At 45.5% G+C, this 21,918-nt stretch overlaps 1 long non-coding RNA gene across 1 annotated transcript in view; it reads right to left on the minus strand.

The window, feature by feature from the left end:
• The window catches only part of LOC138799347 (uncharacterized), a 125,314-nt gene extending 109,907 nt beyond the window's left edge, over window positions 1–15,407 (minus strand). Inside the window, exon 1 of the long non-coding RNA XR_011364242.1 lies at window positions 15,357–15,407. This is a non-coding gene — a long non-coding RNA (uncharacterized lncRNA). The remainder of the gene's footprint in view (window positions 1–15,356) is intronic.
• Window positions 15,408–21,918: the final 6,511 nt, after the last annotated feature.

A 21,918-nucleotide genomic window follows, 5' to 3' on the forward strand; every position in this document is an offset into this window, starting at 1 on the left:
CAACTCTCTCCCTGCTCTGTGAGCGCACAAGTGACATCACTCATGTTCCACAGCTCTAAAGAAGGAAACGGCCCCTTGTGGCCCCAACAGTGATTTGCAGGGTAGAGAGCCAATGCTCTCTTTCTTGTCAATCACCCTGCTGCATTCAACTGTACATTCTCCTCGCATACAAGCGCATGCAGCTAAATGGTCAGACACAACATTCAATAGCTGTGTGGGCCCCCCAGGAATGCTGGTTGCTGGCCAGGGGCCACCTACAGCCAATAGACATTTGTTAAGTCTGTCTGCAAAAGCAATAGCTTTTGCGGACAGCATTAACTGGCCAAATCTTCAGTGGGCCCCCTGCCTGTGTGGGCCCAGGAGCGGACGCCCCCTCTGCCCCCACCAAATTACGCTACTGCTGATGGTCTTCAGATTTTGTTACTGCTGGGGAAGCTGTGATCAACCATATGTATGCCAACGATTCAGGATAAATGCTGTCTATACAGTACATGGAAAGGTTAGGTCATCCAGTCTGCTATATACTCTATATCTCTAGCTAATAGTGGGTGTCCTAGGAGAATCGAAGATAACCTTAGACCATAATAGGGTAAGTGCAAACTTATTACATTTATTGGTCAGTGATAAATGGGGGTCTTACTTCAATCCCCTGCCCACTATATCCCCCCACTAGCATGACTGATATTGTTTCTATTGTATGTACAGTAAAGAAGAATTTGTACAAAGTGATCATTGGACATTAGAGATGAGCGAACCTCGAGCATGCTCGAGTCGATTCGAACCCCGAACTTTCGGCATTTGATTAGCGGTGGCTGCTAAACTTGGACAAAGCCAAGTTCAGCAGCCCCAGCTAATCAAATACTGAACGTTTGGGTTCGGATCAACTCGAACCCGAACCCAGTTCGCTCATCTCTATTGGACATGCATGCTGCTTGTGAATATTGCTTGTGAATTATTTAGTTATATTACAAAATATTATATTACAAAAGTAGATGTAAATATTTTGGCACTTATCTAAGAGAAAATGAGTCCTCCAATTATGATAGCCTACAGTCTGCAGACTACATGCCTAGCTGCACAAATACCATTGATGAATTTTATTGGGGAGTGTGGGAAAGGGCTAAGTAGAAGATATTTCTAAGTTTGCATTACCTACTAATACTGTATGTACAATCTCCTGGGACCAACACAAAGGATTCACTGTCTGCTCTCATTGCCCTTCAAATACGGTAAAATGCTGCCAAATCTTACCGCAGGTCATGCACAGGTCAGCCGGATGGCCACCAAGTGACAGGCTAATCCAATTTGGACACACACTTGGTGAAAGGATGAATGAGAAGCACCCATGTCTCCCTTGGCAAAAAAAAAACATGAATGTCGCTTGTAGACTGTATGTACAGTAATGAGATGATGCCTATGGCCTGATAGGAACTGGCATTAGTTGTCTTCCAGCTTAGAAAATGCTCAGTAGACATGCCAAGAATTTTGGAAGGACAGTTTTTGGGATCTTTGGTTATACGCAATGCAATATGTATCTAAGTGCCTGAACCGTTTGATACATGAGGAAATAAACAGGAATTACCTGCATTCTCCTGTGCGTATTGTCACCACCTACTGAGTGATACTAGTAATACCCAAAAGAAGTGGTTGTCCCACTTTAAAGGGTACTCCAGCCAAATACGTTATTTTACACAGACACCAAGAACCCAAACCTTTACAACTTTGCAGTAGCATTGAATTACATTCTATGTCTTGTTATTTCACTTTTTGTGCCAAACTGAGTGGTAGCGATACTTTCCAGCACCACCATTTTGTGTTGTGATGTCAGCATGCAGTGGGCATCTCTTCTGCATGGATGTGCCGCTCTTCTCTTCTCAGACAGCGCTTGTGTGCCGTACTCTAGAGTACAGTCGACAGAGCAGAGCTATTGGCCCAGCCTTCCCCTGTGACATTCACCTCTTTCCCCTGTGACATCCACAGTTAGGTCGCATGATATTCCTGGATGCATGCTCTGTCTAAGCGCATCCAGGAGCATAATGTGACCTGACTATGGACATCACAGGGGGGAGAAGGGCTGATGGCTCTGCCCTGTTGGGTGTACTCTAGCTTGTTGTGAGAGTATGGAACACAGCCAGGCCAGGCCGTGACGCAAGCATTTATATACAAACTTAAACACTTTTACCACTACCATTGTACCAGTGGCACAAAAAGTGACATACAGTAACAAGCCAAAGAATGTAATTCAATGCTATTGCAAAGTTGTATAGGTTTGGGTTCTGGGTGTGTGTAAAATAAAGTGTTTGGCCAGAGTGCCCCTTTAAAGTGGTACAACCACTTTTTTTTTTTTTTTTTTTTTGCTATTACTAGTATCACTCAGTGGTAGGTGGTGTCAATATGCACAGGAGAATACAGGTAATTGTAATTTCTGTCTATTTCCTCATGTGTCAAATTGTTCAGGCACTTTAGATATCATATTCGGTGTTTCCAGTATAACCAAAGATACTGAAGTGTTTGGCCAAAGTACCCCTTTAAGCCCATTTAACTGTAGGCTTCTAAATATCTTAACTACATCGGCAGAAAAAAAACTATTTACTTGGTGTACTAGGGATTCTACTCTGGACCTCTATATGTGTCAACCTGGAGAGTTCAGCTATCCATGGAGATTGTCAGCTCAGACTGGGCCTTCAGGTGTGTACTTTTATACAGGGTGACATTTGAAACAGAATAGAAGCAATATAGACTTGTACAGGATGAGATAATAAACGGATTTGTCTCTAGGTGTATACAACCTAATAACCACTGGTAGTCAGGCAGGATGTCCTTATCAACCGGGCTGTCTCAGGTTACCTGCTGCTACATGACATCACACATATATAGTTATCAGTACAATATCGAAATATTGGATCTAGTGTTGTCAATCTGTCAGCAACAAGTAATCATATAGCTGACTGGTCTCTAACACCATTACCCCCATGGCGGCTAAAGACAGTGGATAAATACACACAATAGATTACCTCTAATTTACAACAGATTTGCTTTAGATGCAACTTTATCAGCACTCAGGGTTATAGATTTATTGAGTTATTACATTTTATAGGTCCATAAAGACAACGCTTAGAATTCCTTGAGTCTTTGCTGCCTGCTGTAAATGTCTCTCCGAGAGGGAAGGTACTCAGGTAATATAGGTCATGTGTTACCTGTGACAGCCTGGTGCAGGGCAGTACTAAAAAGCTATCTTAAGCGTATGTTCACACAGGACTTTAACGCTGCAGACCTGCTGGCGATTTTCTCAAAGTAATTTTAATAGGCAAGTCAAAACCTGCAACAAATCTGCAACAACCGTGCAGCATTTCAGTCCTGTAGATTCCTGAGACTGTTACATGCCAGCCTCAGATTTGGTGGATTTAAGGCTTTATCAGTCAAGTGGACACGTGGGGTAAGCAAGTGCCAATCTGATAGTTGTTTAATAATTGTGCAGACCTCATCGGCTGATCAATGTTTCTGTTACATGGAGAAAGATCTGCCTGATTCAGTAGATATTCACTCTGTATAATAGGACCTCTTAATATACGATAATACCTCTCAATAAATCGAGCATGGACATGGGGGTATACAGATAAGACAGTCTTAATAAATTCCCCCCCCCCTCATGTGTGACATGGTTCCTTCCTTACAGTGTAACTTGATTTACCCTTAGCACTACACTACATGGTGTACAGAGACAAATATCAATTATAGTTTTCCACCACAGTTATGCCAAAAATGTACATATATATAAACAGGCCCAACATACGACTATAGGCTATGTTCACACTATGTAAATTCCATAGTAATCACAGCCGTTATTGCCTATTTGCTTACTTACTGCAGCTCAGCTTCCAGCTTACCAGAGCTGGAAGCTGAGCTGTGATTGGTCGCTGTGGGCAGTTTGCAACAGTCTAAATTTTACACCTTTTGATAAATCTTCCCCATAGCATAGACTCTGGCTGGGATCCCTAGCGGCACCGCAACAAAGTGACATAGCGGCCGCAGAGAACCTGTCAGTGCACACAATGGAGCATGCGGCTCCATCCACACGCTCCACTGTGTGCAGCGGCAGATTCAGATGCGGGCGCGCACGGATGCGCCCGCATCCGAATTCAACAGCAGTGAAGATGATTTTCTCTGACACCAGCCATTTCGTGACCAGGCCGGGTCACAGAACGGCCAGTGTCTTACGCCATGTGAACATGGCCATACACTGTAAATCTGAAATGTGGAAAATTGCTTCAGATATTTGTATATAAAAGTCTCCTGTAATACTAATAGGAGAGACAGGCCACCATTTAGCATGTCTTGTTACGCTTCTTATGCAATTGGAATAAAACATTCGGGTTTGGGTAATGTAAGGTCTTTAGTACAGTATAGCTCAGTTACATTTCTGAAGAAGCCATTTCTTGGGCTTCTCTTTCTGCAGAGAAGCGGAGACGTATATATATTTCCTCAGCTTCCTGTTTATACAGCTCACTTGCCAAAAGTTATTATGTGAGCTCTGCACAGACTGAAAAACACATTCATCTTGCCAACTTTTTTTCTCCTTTTTCCCACTTGGGAATGTTCTTTGCCAGAGGCTCATTTGGTCTGAGGTTGCACATTTGCAGCAAGAATACTGTACAGAGAGAACGGCACTGCCTAAATGTTAGGAGACAACTATACTGTAATGCTGTTTTGTATTGGTCAGGGTATTAAACAATTTCTGCAGATAACAGATGGCACAATGTCCCTCTGAAATGTCTACACTTCATATACTACATGCAATCGGAGGTATTTTGAAATATGTAAAAGACTTTACAGTTCTGGGCATCCTCTTTATTATTATAGTTTCTTTACTACATGTACTGTAAGACAGATGATAGATGGCTATACCGATGCCGTTTTATCATATCACAATCTGTATTCCCACTAGAAACATGGCTATAAATAGGATATGCTGCATAAGAGTATGATTAAATGTAGATTTTTTGTGTGGAAAATTCCCAAGGTATAACAGTAGCTACAAAGTATATGACAGTTCCAAAATCTCAACCACATGCTGCAGAAAAAAAATCCAGAGTGGAGATTTAACTGCTGTGCAAAATTTATATCTGTAGAGTGTCAATTGCTGTGTTGGATCCTCTGCTGATTTATTGGATATTATTCCCATTTACTTTAATGGAGAGGTCACAATCTGCAATAAATCGACGTCATGTGGAAAACCCATAGCAAATTTGCACACAAATCTGGATGATTGTGTGGAAATACTATAGATGTCCTGCTGCAGCACTTCCACAACGTTTAGCTGTAGCCTAGGGTTGAGGCTGGCAGCCTTGACTGTGAGGAGACAAGAGGCCTGGTGTCAGATGTGTGAGGCCTGCTTTCTCCTCATTAGCTTTTGTAAAAACCTTATTGAATTTAGATAGATATTACGTAAGAGCCCTATTACACAGGGCGACTGTAGGCCAAATAAGCCAGCAACGCCCTGTGCAATAGAGCCAAAGATCATCTGACTGTTCGTAATCAGTGTAATACATATGCATTACAGTCATCTATGTAAGCAATGGAATGATTGCTAAGACTAGTGTCCTAGGGGAACTTAAAGGGGTATTCAGGGCAAAAAGCCTTTTCTCACTATGGCCAGAGAGGTGGTGGATAACAACTTCCACTTACCTCATTGCCCATATATTTCAAGCCAGCTCAGCCAATTAGCAGCAGAGGCGGGAATGGCTGAGCGGGCTTGAAACGTCACATCTCGAGCCCTGTCTCAGACCAGGGAGTGGCCGGGGACTGGAGCAGCATGATGCGTGCACCAGTGCTGGAACCAGGTAAGTGGACAATGTGAACAAGGTAGATGGAAGTTGTTGCTTTTATCCACTCCCTTTCTGGCCATAGTGAAAAAAAGTCCTCCCAACCTGAGTACCCCTTTCAGAAGTGTAAAAAGAAATGTTTTTAAAAATATATATGTGAAAAAGCTAATATCCTAACAAAAAAAATACAGAACAGGAGACCAAAGCTGAGGCGCACAAAGCGCCTAGAAAAAAACAAATGATAGGGGTCAGATAATGGAATAAAAGTCTTCATACAAATATAAAAATATAATAAAATGTAATATGTCTTAGAAGATGCAGAGGAAGGAGAGTTGAAATTGGGGGGGGGGGGGGGGGGGTTAGGAAGGAGTTAAAGAAGAATACTGGAATGGCCAAGTCAAAGTCCTGACACTAAGCCAATAGAACTGTTGTGAAAGGACTTGAAGTGGACAGTACATGGGAGGAAATCCACCAACATAAGAGAGTAGAATCTGCTTTGTACAGTGGAATGGGCTACAATTCCTCTAAGCCTATGTGCAGGACTCAACAGCAACTACTGGAAAGCCTTATAAAGGCCATACCAGATACTGAAAGCAAAGGGTAACATACCTTTGCCACTTACAGATATGTGATATTGGGTAGTGATCAGCGAATTTACAGTGCAGCTCAGCAGTCTGTTTATCAGCCTGCTGCCTTTGAAGTCTGTACTGTTCTACCCAGGGTGCCTGGAAAAGCTGGATCCAGTCCTAGGAGAAGTTTCCCAGGACTGGATCCAACTTTTCCAGCCACCAGGGGTGGAGAGGCACGGAGCGGCAGGGACTTCAAAGGCAGCTGGCTGATAAGTAGATTCACTTTGTTTCTACTGTAAATTTGCGCTTCTCTAATATTGGGTCATTCTCCTCAATAAAGAAATTTTAAAAATCTATTATATTTTAGCCATTTGAGCCATTTGTTTGATATGATTTGATATGATATTTTTTATGTACCATTAGGAGTTCTGAGTGTGAAAATTCAGAATAATTCAATACCTTTCAAGCACCACTGTTGGTATCTTTATACCGCATACTGGTACATCCTATTAATAAGATCCTATTAATACTGATGTTCATAGCTGCTGGATCTTTGCCCACAGGATTATGTTAGGAGCTGGGCAGGCTAGATTTCTCTGGTACAGTTATGTTGGTTCCTAGGCAGCACCAGGTTACATAGTGGCCACTTTAACCCCTGCTTCCAATGAATTATATTGTTAGGTAAGCTACAATAAATGTATACTGATGAGCACATGGTTATAGCTGGTGAAAGAAACTGCAATCAACTATATTGTAACTTTATTTCTATTTCTTCTTCTGCTTTTCCAGCAATATAACGGAGTATCGTATCCCTTTACCATGTACTCACTAAATGACAAACGGGAAGGGTTAGGCCATCAACAGGCACATAAAAATGATGTCCTTAAATAGATATACTGAATAAAAATATATTCTAGATCAGGGTTAGGAATGGATAATGTTGATCAGCATAATAGATATTTTTAGCTGAAACTTGACATTCAAACATTGTTATCACTATGCAGGCGGAAAATAACTAGATGCAAATCTACAGCGCTACTTGTTATCCGAAGCTTCACCCATTAACTAACACATATAGAAGAAGAAATCCAAGAAATCGGAGATTACCAATAACTATTAAAGGAGAAGTCCGGCAAAATTTTTTTATTAAAGTATTGTGTTGCCCCCCCCAAAAGTTATACAAATCCCCAATATACACTTATTACAGGAAATGCTTTAGGCTATGTTCACACTGCGTATATGTCCGGCCGCATATTTTCGCGGCCGGACATATACGCGGTAAACTCCGGCCGGGGATTTACGCTACTTGCTATGTACGGAGCGCGAACTTACGCCCGAAGTCTACTTACGCTTCCCGAGCGCCCTACTTAGCGATCTGACAGCGGTCTTTTACTTGGAAATCTTCACCTAGCCCCGGACACCCCACAGAACCTTTTGGATCGGCGCAAAAAGCTTGCAAAATGAAGAAATCGCCACTACGTACGGGACCGCATGTTACGCTACGGGCGTAAGTTACAGCATTTTTGTCCTCAAACAATGGTCTGGTTCATTTTTTACGGCGATGCGTACGATCCTCACGTAAGTTCTTACGTAGTGTGAACTGTGCCGCCGTACATCGTATACTTTCCATTGTACGCAAACTACATAAGTCTCCGGGCGCTAATTCACGGAACGCGCTATGTCCGGAAACGTACGTAGTGTGAACATAGCCTTAAAGTGCTTTTTTCCTCCATGTAAAAGTGAAGTAGCCACAAAAATCAATACATAGAGCTTACTATATGAAATGACAATCCTTCCCCCCCTCCCTCTTCTTCCTTGTTGACTTCTACTACAACAGTATGTGAAAATTGTTATTAAAGTATTGTATTGCCCCCCAAAAGTTATACAACTCCCCAATATACACTTATTATGGGAAATGCACATAAAGTGTTTTTTCCCCTGCACTTACTTCTGCTTCACTTCCTGGATAACATGGTGATGTCACAACCCGACTCCCAGAGCTGTGCGGGCTGTGGCTGCTGGAGAGGATGATGCCAGAGGGATGCTCAGTGTCCCTCCAGTGCCCTGTGTCCCTCAGTGTCCCCCTGCCATCATCCTCTCCAGCAGCCACAGCCCGCACAGCTCTGGGAGTCAAGTCGTGACATCACCATGTTATCCAGGAAGTGAAGCCTTGATGCAGTAGTAAGTGCAGGGGAAAAAAACACTTTATAAGCTTTTCCAGTAATAAGTGTATATTGGTGATTTGTATAACTTTTGGGGGACAATACAATACTTTAATAAAAATTTTCACCAGACTTCTCCTTTTAAGGTGTTTCTAGGCAAATGTCCTTTGGATAGGCCACTTATGCCTGTGCAGCTAGGTGTTGACACCAAACGCTGGTATGCAGTGGCGGATTAAATGTACTCTGGGCCAGTCAATTCGCCCACATTATAATCTGCTACTGCGTCCCCCCCCCCCCCCCCCCCCACTGTCCCCAATAAACACTGCCTGCCTCCCCTCCCTGCTGGCCCCAATAAACATAATGTTTGGTCCCTTGCTGCTACCCCCAGTAAGCATTGCCCACCCCACCTCCACTGCCCCCAATAAACATATCGCCACCTCACCTGGTCCCCTGATGTTGCCCCCCCCAAGGTCACAGCAGCACAGAGGATGTCAGGAGAGGAGGGTGCTGATCTTATAGGAGAGGACCGAGCAGCACAGAGGATGTCAGGAGAGGAGGGTGTTGATCTATAGGGGAGGTCCCAGCAGCACAGAGGATGTCAGGAGAGGAGGGTGCTAATCCTATAGGAGATAGTCCCCCTTTATAGATGGTCCCCCTCTTTCCCCCCTCTTATAGATGGTCCCCCTCTTTCCCCCCTTATAGATGGTCCCCCTCTTCCCCCCTTATAGATGGTCCCCCTCTTTCCCCCCTTATAGATGGTCCCCCTCTTCCCCGCTCTATAGATGGTCTCCCTCTTTCCTCCTTATAGATGGTCCCCCTCTTCCCCCCTTATAGATGGTCCCCCTCTTTCCCCCCTTATAGATGGTCCCCCTCTTCCCCGCTCTATAGATGGTCTCCCTCTTTCCCCCCTTATAGATGGTCCCCCTCTTTCCCCCCTTATAGATGGTCCCCCTCTTTCCCTCTTTATAGCTGGTCCCCCTCTTTCCCCCTCTATAGATGGTCCCCCTCTTTCCCCCCTTATAGATGGTCCCCCTCTTCCCTCTCCCCCCTTATAGCTGGTCCCCCTCTTTCCCCCCTTATAGCTGTTCCTCCTTTCCCCCCTTATAGCTGGTCTCCCTCTTCCCTCTCCCCCCTTATAGCTGGTCCCCCTCTTTCCCCCCTTATAGCTGGTCCCCCTCTTTCCCCCCTTATAGCTGGTCCCCCTCTTCCCTCTCCCCCCTTATAGCTGGTCCCCCTCTTTCCCCCCTTATAGCTGGTCCCCCTCTTCCCCCCTTATAGATGGTCCCCCTCTTCCCCCCTTATAGATGGTCCCCCTCTTCCCCCCTTATAGATGGTCCCCCCCCTTTCCCCCCTTATAGCTGGTCCCCCTCTTTCCCCCCTTATAGCTGGTCCCCCTCTTCCCTCTCCCCCCTTATAGATGGTCCCTCTCTTCCCTCTCCCCCCTTATAGATGGTCCCCCTCTTTCCCCCCTTATAGATGGTCCTCCTTTCCCACCTTATAGATGGTCCCCCTCTTCCCCCCTTAAAGCTGGTCCTCCTTTCCCACCTTATAGCTGGTCCCCCTCTTTCCCCCCTTATAGATGGTCCCCCTCTTCCCCCCTTATAGATGGTCCCCCTCTTCCCCCCTTATAGATGGTCCCCCTTTCCCCCCTCCCTTATAGATGGTCCCCCTCTCCCCCCCGCCCTTATAGATGGTCCCCCTCTTTCCCCCCTTATAGATGGTCCCCCTCTTCCCCCCTTATAGATGGTCCCCCTCTTTCCCCCTTATAGCTGGTCCTCCATTTCCCACCTTATAGCTGGTCCCCCTCTTTCCCCCCTTATAGATGGTCCCCCTCTTTCCCCCCTTATAGCTGGTCCCCCTCTTTCCCCCCTTATAGATGGTCCCCCTCTTTCCCCCCTTATAGATGGTCCCCCTCTTCCCCCCTTATAGATGGTCCCCCTCTTCCCCCCTTATAGATGGTCCCCCTCTCCCCCCTCCCTTATAGATGGTCCCCCTCTCCCCCTCCCTTATAGATGGACCCCCTCTTCCCCCCCTTATAGATGGTCCCCTCTCCCTTATAGATGGTCCCCCTCTCCCCCCTCCCTTATAGATAGTCCCCCTCTCCCCCCTCCCTTATAGATGGTCCCCCTCTCCCCCCTCCCTTATAGATAGTCCCCCTCTCCCCCTCCCTTATAGATGGTCCCCCTCTCCCCCCTCCCTTATAGATGGTCCCCCTCTCCCCCCTCCCTTATAGATAGTCCCCCTCTCCCCCCTCCCTTATAGATGGTCCCCCTCTCCCCCCTCCCTTATAGATAGCCCCCCTCTCCCCCCTCCCTTATAGATGGTCCCCCTCTCCCCCCCTCCCTTATAGATGGTCCCCCTCTCCCCCCTCCCTTATAGATGGTCCCCCTCTCCCCCCTCCCTTATAGATAGTCCCCCTCTCCCCCTCCCTTATAGATGGTCCCCCTCTCCCCCCCTTTATAGATGGTCCCCCTCTTTCCTCCCTTTATAGATGCCCCCCCAGTGAGTAAATAACACAAAAATAACAAAATATAACTCACCTACCCTGCGTTCCCCCGTCGATCCTCTCTCCGGCTGCCTCCGTCTGATGCGCGTCTGATGCGGGGTGTCCGGTCCTCTCCCCGGCAGCGCGCGCATCACACAGCTCCTAGTGCCGCCTGGGCCCTGACTTCCGGTACGTGCGCTCCCAGTACCGGAAGACAGGGCCCCAGGCGGCACTAGGAGCTGAGTGATGCGCGCGCTGCCGGGGAGAGGACCGGACACCCCCCCGGCAGCCGCGCATCTGACGGAGGCAGCCGGAGACTCTTGTGACCGCAAGCGAAACAATGCTTGCGGTCACAAGAGTGCAGTGGCGAGGGGGCCTCCCGGGCGGCATTATAATGTGGGCGGCAAGGCATGGGCCCCCCCGGAGCCTCGGGCCCCGGGCGGCCGCCCAAACCGCCTACATTATAATCCGCCATTGCTGGTATGGCACAACAGCGGCACCTGGATATACAGAATGAACAGAGCCTGAAGCTTCAACTCTGCACAGTGTGTAGTGGCTTTACCAGGTTACTGCCGCTCCCATTCACTTCAATGGGAGCTGAGCTGCTGAATCCTTGTTTGCTTCAGCCTTGTTTTTTAAATAGAAAAGAACCTTAATTGGTAGCCATGTTAACGTCATGTAAGCAATATTAAAGGACACCTGTCACCCCCCGTGCTGGGGTGACAGGCTCCTGACCCCCTGTTAGATCCCCCTATACTTACGTGATCCCGCCGGGTCCCGCTTCCTGATGTGGTCGGGTCACGGAGATTTCAGCGCCCGAAGCCCGGCGCGCGCGCTGACAGCAGACGCCCATAGAGAATGAATGGGGAGTCCGATGCTCCGTCATTCTCTATGGGCATCGGACTCATCTCTCAGCGCGCCGGGCTTCAGGCGCTGAAATCTCCGTGACCCGAACGCATCAGGAAGCGGGACCCGGCAGGATCACGTAAGTATAGGGGGATCTAACGGGGGGTCGGGAGCCTGTCACCCCGGCACGGGGGGTGACAGGTCCTCTTTAAGCTCTGCAATACTGAGCAGAGCAGTCAGTGAGACAAGCATTACGGGAACCCAAACAGTTAAGTATTTTGCAGCTCCCTAGTATTATATCCATATGCCCCGATTAAAAACAACAAAAAAACTTTTTATAATGGATGAAGTAAATTATATGCAGAATTTACATTATATACCAACGTGTGACATTACAAATAAAGCTATGTAAAATGCTTCAAGTTTAATGAATTTCAGCTTCAGTGATGACCTTGAGCACCGTGAGAACAAACACTGTAACCATTCCAAGGTAACGTCAGACTGATACATTTGTCTATTGTCTGGTAAGGTTATCTGAAGGAGGTAGCATTCAGCTCTTTACAGTTGTCATTACACAGGTAGAGTAACAATTTTTATGTCAATAAAGAAAGTTTGATAGCAGATTTGTAAAAAAAAAAGTCCCATTTCACTCAGTAAGGGTCCTGCAAATATATTTGCACACTCTTTCTTATTTCTACAGATACTATGTTATGTCTGGTGAAAGGACCCAAGGGGTCTTGAAAGCTAGCTGTTTAAAATAATTTTTTTAAAGGGCAACTGGCAACTCCAGCGGAAAAAATATTCTTTCAAATCAACTGGTGTCAGAAAGTGCCAGAGATTTGTAGTTAACATGTAATAAAAAATCTCAAATCTTTCAGTACTTATCAGCTGCTGTATGTCATAGACATGGACAGAGATATGTAGGACATACAGCAGCTAATAAGTACTGGAAGACTTGAGATTTTTTAATTTTTTAAAAGTAAATTAGAAATCACTGGCACATCCTGGCACTGGTTGATTTGAAAGAATAAAAACTGAGTTCTCTTTAATCCCAGACAGTGCTTAAAAGGTATCCAAACTGCAAGGCTGTTTTACCTAATAAGATTAATATTAAGCAATTCAATGAATCTTATTATATACTGTACCAGGAGTGCACAACATACATGAAGTTACACACATTTCTGTATTTTGGGAGGCAATAACTTTCATAGAAGATATGATGATGCCTTTATATATACAGTTATAAGAGAAGCTGCAGAAGAGTCTGTTCTGATCAGGATATATATATATGATAGGATAGACTGCCTTTATAGTTAGCACAGGACGCCCTTGGTTATATAGTGTCCGGTTACCTGTCTGTTCAAGGAGAAAGGAACTAGTGAAATGCAGCAAGGCAAAGTGTATGCCAAGTGTGAGACAATAGACAATACAAAACCTGATGCAAGTACAGATTTTTATAAAACAGTATGTTAAGCCAAGAGAGAATGGGGAACATTCTGTTTAAAATGTGCACATTCAACTCTGTGGGGTTGGGGCATAGTGGGGTATGCGATCACACAATATAAACATTGCAGAACACACAAAACCGCAATAAACATTCTATTTAGGGTATATACACATTATCTTGTAAGGGGAGAAATGCGTGGGTCGCCTGTGGTCTGACCCCCTTACAATCTATTTGTGCAGGTTATAACCAGACATTCATTTACCTTTACGTGATCAGTTATGTTTTGTGCTCTAATGATAATTTTTATTTGTTTAAATTATATCCACATCCATCTTATTTATTTTTGTTTATAGAGTTATATCCAGATCCATGTGATCCCAGGCAGTAGATGTGTTGTTAGCAGATGAGTGAATAGTTTCACCCAACTGGACATTTGCTAGTTTGACGGCCATCTGAAATCTGCACAGCTTTAAAATGCTTCTCTTTAGGGCCCTATTTCAGGGGTGTTTATTGCCGATATTCCTCTGTTTAATATCGCAATATTGTGACATTGCTCTTATTCGTAGGTTCATCGTATTGTTTTAATGAGCCAAAGAAATCCTTGCTTGTTGGCTGCACATCTGGGGGGACATTTATGAAATGTCCACCCGAGGCGTACGCCGGGGAGAAGGTGCAAATTTGCCCCTTCTCCCTGGCATACGCCTGCCATATGCCCCGCTCGCCAGATGGGCGGGCTGGGGGAGCTTGGGGGGGGGGGGGGCGTGACACGGTGGGGAGGAGGCGTGGCCTCCTCTCGTGCCTCATTTTTCATGATTTATGCCTGCTCGCCAGCCGTATTCACTATGAAGAGTGCCCCTCTTAGTGAGTCCTGCTGGGGAAAAGGGAGCAGAGCCTAATATAAGACCAATATACTTGTACGCCGGTCTTCATAAATACCCCCCCTTGTGTAATAGGATATGTGCAGCCTACAAATGATGAAAGGAAAGATAGAAAGGAAAGAATCGGACAGCTCATATAGTGCTGCCTGCAAAGTGGGTGTGCCGTATAAAGGCTCACTAAATGATCTAGCAATGATCTACTAGATATATGGGACTAAAGGGGTTATTCTAGAAAAGGCACAGCAACTTTCTTGCAAAAACAGCAAAACCCCTGTCCTTTGGTTGTGAAATTACAATTTAGCTGCACTTACTTCAATAGAAATAAGCAGCAAAACCCATATCTAAACAGAGCCTGGACAACCCTTTTAAAGGGGTATCTCAAGCTGTTATCTCCTATCCTTTGAATTGGGAATAACAAGCTGATTGTTGGGTGTCTGATCATAGAAATCCCTGCCGATCCTGAGACTATAGGGATCCCAGCTAATCCTTGTCCTCAGAATAATGTCCATTCATTCTCTATGGGGCCACACATTTCCTAGCGCTTAAAGGCCCATTACACAAAACCCATTATCGGCCATACTTAGTTGATTACTGGCTGTTCTGGGCCAACAATCGTTTGGTGTAATAGCTCATGCGGAAAGACAATTATTAGCCGAGGTGCACAATGTCGGCTGATCGTTGTCTTTCAGCATGTTGAATTAAAACGACAATGATAGCAACGGTCTGTTGACCGTCGCTCCGGGCAATAGGAGCGGCAGCAGACCACCGCTATCTTCTATGGGCACTGAAAAAATCTAAAGGTCCATCGGGCAGGTTCAGCGCTCGCTTGCTCCAAATATCGTCCTGTGTAATAGGGCCCTAATTCATAAATGTTTGAGGGCCCCACAGAGAATGAATGGAGGGCTGGCTATATAGAAGGTTTGCTGGCTTTACTAGCAGAGGGACACCATGTCATCAGTTTACCAGCATGGAACAATGTGATTAAAAAAAGCCTAAAGGATTTCAAAAAAGATTTCTGTTGACACGTCTATAGAGCAACAATTGAGAATCTGAAATTCTAACAGCATTGCTAGTTTTTTGAACAGCTACAATGACTGATAGGGAGTCAATTGGATAAGGACAATAGAGAATAATTTATGCAACTCACCAATATATTACCAGACTATTTCACACGTCACGTCTGTCTTAAGGTTTCTGTCAGTGATGCAGCAATAAAAACCTTAGCACAGACGGCAGGGAGATCCTAGTCCCTCAGATAAGAGATTATGGGCTATAAGCCAAAATAAAGCTGAAGATTTCCCCTCCTAGAATGACTCATGGCGTACATGGCCGGCAATCAGATATCCAATAAGTGACTTTTCCTCTCCTTAATAGGAGATGATATCGCTTTCCCACAGGAGAACAATGCATGGTGGCATTAGAGGTTGTCTGCCATCAAAATCTGCAAGGGTGCAGTAACATTTACATATCTGGATGTTCCAATTCCACTGAAAGCTGCAATAACCATGTCAGGCTTTATCTCACAGTCTGGGCATTGTTATGGGAGCGGTGAATTTTATTATACTGGAAATCTGCCATGATCCTAATGTTATGGGAAGTGTTGTTAGTTACATACTTTTCATATCCCATCAGCAACTCATTTACAATGTGCTGGATTTGATGCATGCAAAGAAATTCTATATTGTCATGACTAGAGATGAGCGAATCATCTCTGTTTTTCATCCTTTTTTTTTGCAAAAACGCAGTGTGAACCCAGCCTAACCTTAGTGCACAAAATTATGGACCGCTTACCGAATGTGATGGTGCAAGACAATAATAATAATTTCCTACAATCTGCTTGCAGTCCCACTCAGCTATAAACACTGCTGCTATAATGTGCCTGCATCTACACTCAGCTATACACACTGCTGCTATAATGTGCCTGCGCTCACATTCAGCCAGTCACACTGCTGTATAGAAAAGTCTCTGTCACTGTCTTCCTGCACAGCTCTGTGATTCTCACTTCCTGATTGGTCCATGCTGAACACACACCCCTTCCCCATTGCTTTCATGTGACCACACAGACCTCTGACAGCAGCCCTGCTTCTCTATTCTAGCCTGTTGTACTACACTATTGTATTATGGAGATCTGCAGCTCCTTCCTGCATCTACAAATTGTGTCTGTTTTTTTCATTTTTATGCACTCACTATACATTATACATCACATGCTGATTGCTATACTGTACAGTAACCTATAAGAGGACATATCCAGCTTTTTAAATGTTTGTTTCATGTGTTTTACCTGTTATTCAGAATAAAAAAAATCATTAATTATATTTGTCTGTTTTCCAGGAAAATGCCACTACTTGTTGATCATGGTCATTCAGAGTGCTGGGACCGTCACCAACACCAACACAGCTCCACCCACTAAAACATGGCTATGGTGCAGTCTCCTGCAGAATGAGCTTCTGCCTATTTGGTGGCAGAATTTAATGGCATAGCCTAATGATATGCATTAACAGTATAATTGTCAGGAATGTGCAGTAGCCTGATGTGAACTGGGCCTGGTTTTTGCTTTTGTGTGACACACACGATTGCTTTTCAGCTTCCAGCAATGCAAGAGTTACACTGAACTCTGCTAGCCCTGATTGCCACAGCTGAGCAAGTCTGTTTGATTGACATTTTTCTGTGCCTGTCAGGAACTTGGAGGATCAGAGCGCCGGTCCAATGGGGATCCGGACGAGGCTCTTGATCCTCATAAAAGAAAGCTGAGCCAGTCTATCCCTGAGATCCCTGTACCCAATCCCTCTGCTTGATTTACCTGTTACCTGACCTCCCGCCTGACCTTTGACTACCCGCTTGCTCTCTGACTTTGTACCACATTGCTCGTTTGGTTCTGACTTGGCTCCCTGACTCCCCTTTATTGTGTTCTTCTGTCTGTCTTGTTCTGTGTCGCATGTATTCAGTACAGGGAACGTCTTCGTTGTTGTCCGTAGCTGCCTAGGGCCGATTGAAGCAAGTAGGTAGGGACAGTGGGTGGGTTCAGCATCAGGGCCCACTGTCTCGTCTTGTCTTTACCTCCCTGTCCTGACAATAATATGGCTATACCACTTTAACATTTCCTTAAATGAGTATAATTGGAAAATGTGTGTAAATAAATGTAGAGGTCTGGATGTTGAGGGTAATGTTACTTGTGTTTGCACTGTATCTTCTGGCTAACAATAGTGACTAGAGATTAGCGCAGCTCCAGCATGCTGAAGTCCGATCGTTCAGCACACAGGGGCTGAAGAAGTTGGATAAAGCTTTAATAATTACCTGCACCTTAAAGGGGTTGTCTTTGATTTTTTTTTTCTTAAAATGTTCGAGTCTTGCTTCTAAGTCCTGTGCAAGTGGATGTATAATAAAATAGCTTATAAGGCTGAAAAAATATATTTGTCCATCTAGTTCAGCCCATTTCTCTGTGTTTCTCTGTATTTATTCAGAAGAAGGGGGGGAGCAGAGGTAGAAGCCAATTTTACTCAGGGAGAAAAACAATTTCCAAATCTGGCAATCACAGTGAATTCCTGGATCAATGGCCCATTTTCTAATAACTATAGCTTGCAAAACTATTTTTGTATAGGGGTGGGTTACAATATTGGACACAGTTATTTAGTAAGGAAACAGATAAACGGTGTAAGGCCCCGTTCCCACTGAGCAAAAGTAGCAGAATTCCGCTGCGGAATTCATTCTTCAGCGCGGACAGGGCAGGAGCGCGCGCCTCCCATAGACTCCCATTATGAGCAGGAGGCTAACGGCATTCCGCGGCGGACAATTCCGCTGCGAAATTCCGCTAGTTTTGCTCAGTGGGAACGGGGCCTAATGCCTTGTACAAAGGGGGCAGTGTATGACCAGGGCCGTTTCTAGGGGCGGGCGAGCCGGGCCACCGCACGGGGCGCCCACAGCTAGGGGGCGCCAGGCGGCGCCCGACAGTACCCGGCCCGCAGCCCCTGCATCCTCAGGGCTGGCCCGAGGATCTGGAATCTTAAGTTCCAGATCCCCTGGCCAGAGAGACCTTTAGCTGTGCGTACAGCACGCACAGCTAAAGGAAACCGCAGCCGTGGCAGAGACACAGAGGCTTCCTGTGCAGGCGGTCTCTGTATGACAGGATGGCTGCCTGCACCGGAAGTCTGAAGAGGACGGAGGGACCAGAAGAGGAGCTGGAGGCAGCAGGGACAGAGGTGAGTAGCTGGTGGGGGATCCTGCACAGAGGGAGCCAATATGTCCCGATAAGCCCGCCCCCTCCGGCGATAAGCCCCGCCCCCGACGATAAGCCCCCCCCCCCCCCCCCCCCCCCTGGCGCCAGAGCTGACAGGTCACCCAGCTCTTCCCTAATCCTGTATGTCAGTGTATAATGGAGGTCACCCAGCTCTCCCCTATTCCTGTATGTCAATGTAATGGAGGTCACCCAGTTCTCCCAGTATCCTGTATGTCAGTGTATAATGGAGGTCACCCAGCTCTCCCCTAATCCTGTATGTCAGTGTATAATGGAAATCACCCAGCTCTCCCCTAATCCTGTATGTCAGTGTATAATGGAGGTCACCCTGCTCTCCCCTAATCCTGTATGTCAGTGTATAATGAAGGTCACCCAGCTCTCCCCTAATCCTGAATGTCAGTATAATGGAGTTCACCCAGCTCTCCCCTAATCCTGTATGTCAGTGTAATGGAGATCACCCAGCTCTCCCCTATTCCTGTATGTCAGTGTATAATGGAGGTCACCCAGCTCTCCCCTAATCCTGTATGGCAGTGTATAATGGAGGTCACCCAGCTCTCCCCTAATCCTGTATGTCAGTGTAATGGAGGTCACCCAGCTCTCCCCTAATCCTGTATGTCAGTGTATAATGGAGGTCAACCAGCTCTCCCCTATTCCTGTATGTCAGTGTATAATGGAGGTCACCCAGCTCTCCCCTAATCCTGTATGTCAGTGTAATGGAGGTCACCCAGCTCTCCCAGTATCCTGTATGTCAGTGTATAATGGAGGTCACCCAGCTCTCCCCTAATCCTGTATGGCAGTGTAATGGAGGTCACCCAGCTCTCCCCTAATCCTGTATGTCAGTGTATATTGGAGGTCACCCAGCTCTCCCCTAATCCTGTATGTCAGTATAATGGAGGTCACCCAGCTCTCCCCTAATCCTGTATATCAGTGTATAATGGAGGTCACCCAGCTCTCCCCTAATCCTGTATGTCAGTGTATAATGGAGGTCACCCAGCTCTCCCCTAATCCTGTATGTCAGTGTATAATGGAGGTCACCCAGCTCTCCCCTAATCCTGTATGTCACTATATCAGTGTATAATGGAGGTCACCCAGCTCTCCCCTAATCCTGTATGTCAGTGTAATAGAGGTCACCCAGCTCTCCCCTAATCCTGTATGTCAGTGTATAATGGAGGTCACCCAGCTCTCCCCTTTTCCTGTATGTCAGTGTATAATGGAGGTCACCCAGCTCTCCCCTAATCCTGTATGTCAGTATAATGGAGGTCACCCAGCTCTCCCCGAATCCTATATGTCAGTATAATGGAGGTCACCCAGCTCTCCCCTAATCCTGTATGTCAGTGTAATGGAGGTCATCCAGCTCTCCCCTATTCCTGTATGTCACTATATCAGTGTATAATGGAGGTCACCCAGCTCTCCCAGCATCCTGTATGTCAGTGTAATGGAGGTCATCTAACTCTCCCAGCATCCTGTATGTCACTATAATGGAGGTCACCCAGCTTTCCCAGCATCCTTTATGTCAGTGTAATGGATGTCATCCAGCTCTCCCAGCATCCTGTATGTCAGTGTATAATGGAGGTCACCCAGCTTTCCCAGCATCCTGTATGTCAGTGTATAATGGAGTTCACCCAGCTTTCCCAGCATCTTGTATGTCAGTGTATAATGGAGGTCACCCAGCTTTCCCAGCATCCTGTATGTCAGTGTAATGGAGGTCATCCAGCTCTCCCAGCATACAGTTTGGGACCTTATAGGTGGGAAAGGGGAAGGAAGTTTCTGGAAGTGCGGATCCTGAGATGTTTGTCTGGCAAGTTCAGAAGAGATGAATTGTAGCTGCAAGAAACCGTCATGGTGGTCTGGGCCGGATGAAGAGGAAAAGGGAAAGTGACGCCTCAGATCAAAGAAGACGTCACATGTGAGTCCCTGTATGATGAATTTGTATTGAGTAGAACATTATCTGTTAGGAGCACTTTTATCAAACGCTTTTATCAAAATTCGCCCTGTTGCCAAAATGACCAAGAAACTGCCCTGGTATGACACAGGTATTTCCAGATACCAATAGAACAAATCTTCTCAGAACTGTCCTTTAGGCCTGGTAATGGGCAGAATACAATGGGCGAGATCCATCAGACATGGTCCAAAGTGAAACTTGCTCAGTTGCCCCTAGCAACCAACCAGATTCCACTTTTCAGTCCTCACAGACTTATTAGAAAATGATAGGTGGAATCTGATTGGTTGCCAGGGGCAACAGAGACAGGTTTTACACTGTGTTTGATAAATCTCCCCCAATGTATCAGCTTTGCCCTTAGGGTTCCTTTAAAGGTACTCATACACTTTAGTCGAAAGTCAGCTGGACCCGCCAACACTGAGAGGACCAGTTAGTGGCTTAAAGCATATGGGGATTCCCTTGTCTCCTCCCACAGATGATATCAGGAGATTTGGATTCCATATGCTTGACCCTACCGATATTGGAGAGATAAGCTGCCACTGGAGATGTCTGGCAATGGCTTATCCCTTCTCTCTTGTAATTTGTATAGCCACTTTAATTCAGAAAGAGCTAAAGAAATTTGAGCTGCTGGCATTAGATGAGAGTCTGATTCCCTAAGCACTGATATGTTACAGTGGCCATAAACGTATCCTCTGGAGCCCTTATGCACATGCACACTTGATTGAGTATTTTTTAATGGTGGAAGGGAGGGTGCCCACAGCCAGCCAGACACCTCCCATCTGCCATTGCAGAATATTCAGGAGACTCCTATACATTAGATGGTCCCACTAAAATCAGTGGATTTAGCCATTATTCATCTAATGTATTAGACCACTTTAGGATATATATATTTGTTATTGGTGAGTTGTTTTTTGCTTCATATGGACCCTTAAATAAAAAACTCAAAACATAAATATATTTTAGAAAAACTTAATTTATTGCCAGAAACATTTGTATGATACAGTGACAAACCTTTACAGTAAGAAACATACTTTAGAGCCATTCACCATCGCAATGCTTACCACTCATCAACTCTCGGTCATATAAAAATAGTTTTAGATACTCTCTTTAATAAAGTGACAAATGTTTCAGAAACTCATGTGCATATTCTTACATTTCCCTGACATTTACATTAACGCCGGAAATGACTGTCATTCCCGGCGTGTATCAATCACATTTCATTTCACAGATTCATCAGGAATACCTCCCTTTTGTACCCCAGAATGTTACTTCCAGGCCCGACACACAATACAAAAATAAAAACTGTTCTAGAAAGTATTTTCAAACTAAACAAGTGCAAAGAATGACAGAATGAACTTTTGAAGGGTCATTCACAAAGCAGAAATAGAAATGAAAAGTAAAGGCGTAACTTGAAGCTCAAGGACCCCATTGAAACATCTGTAGCAGGGCCTCCGCCTACCATACTATTTTCTAATGAGGCACAGGGACTTTTGGGCCCTCTGAGGCACTAGGGCCGCGATGCAGTTGTAACGTCTGCAC

Source organism: Dendropsophus ebraccatus, chromosome 8 (assembly GCF_027789765.1).
Source record: "Dendropsophus ebraccatus isolate aDenEbr1 chromosome 8, aDenEbr1.pat, whole genome shotgun sequence".
Lineage (NCBI taxonomy): Eukaryota > Metazoa > Chordata > Amphibia > Anura > Hylidae > Dendropsophus > Dendropsophus ebraccatus.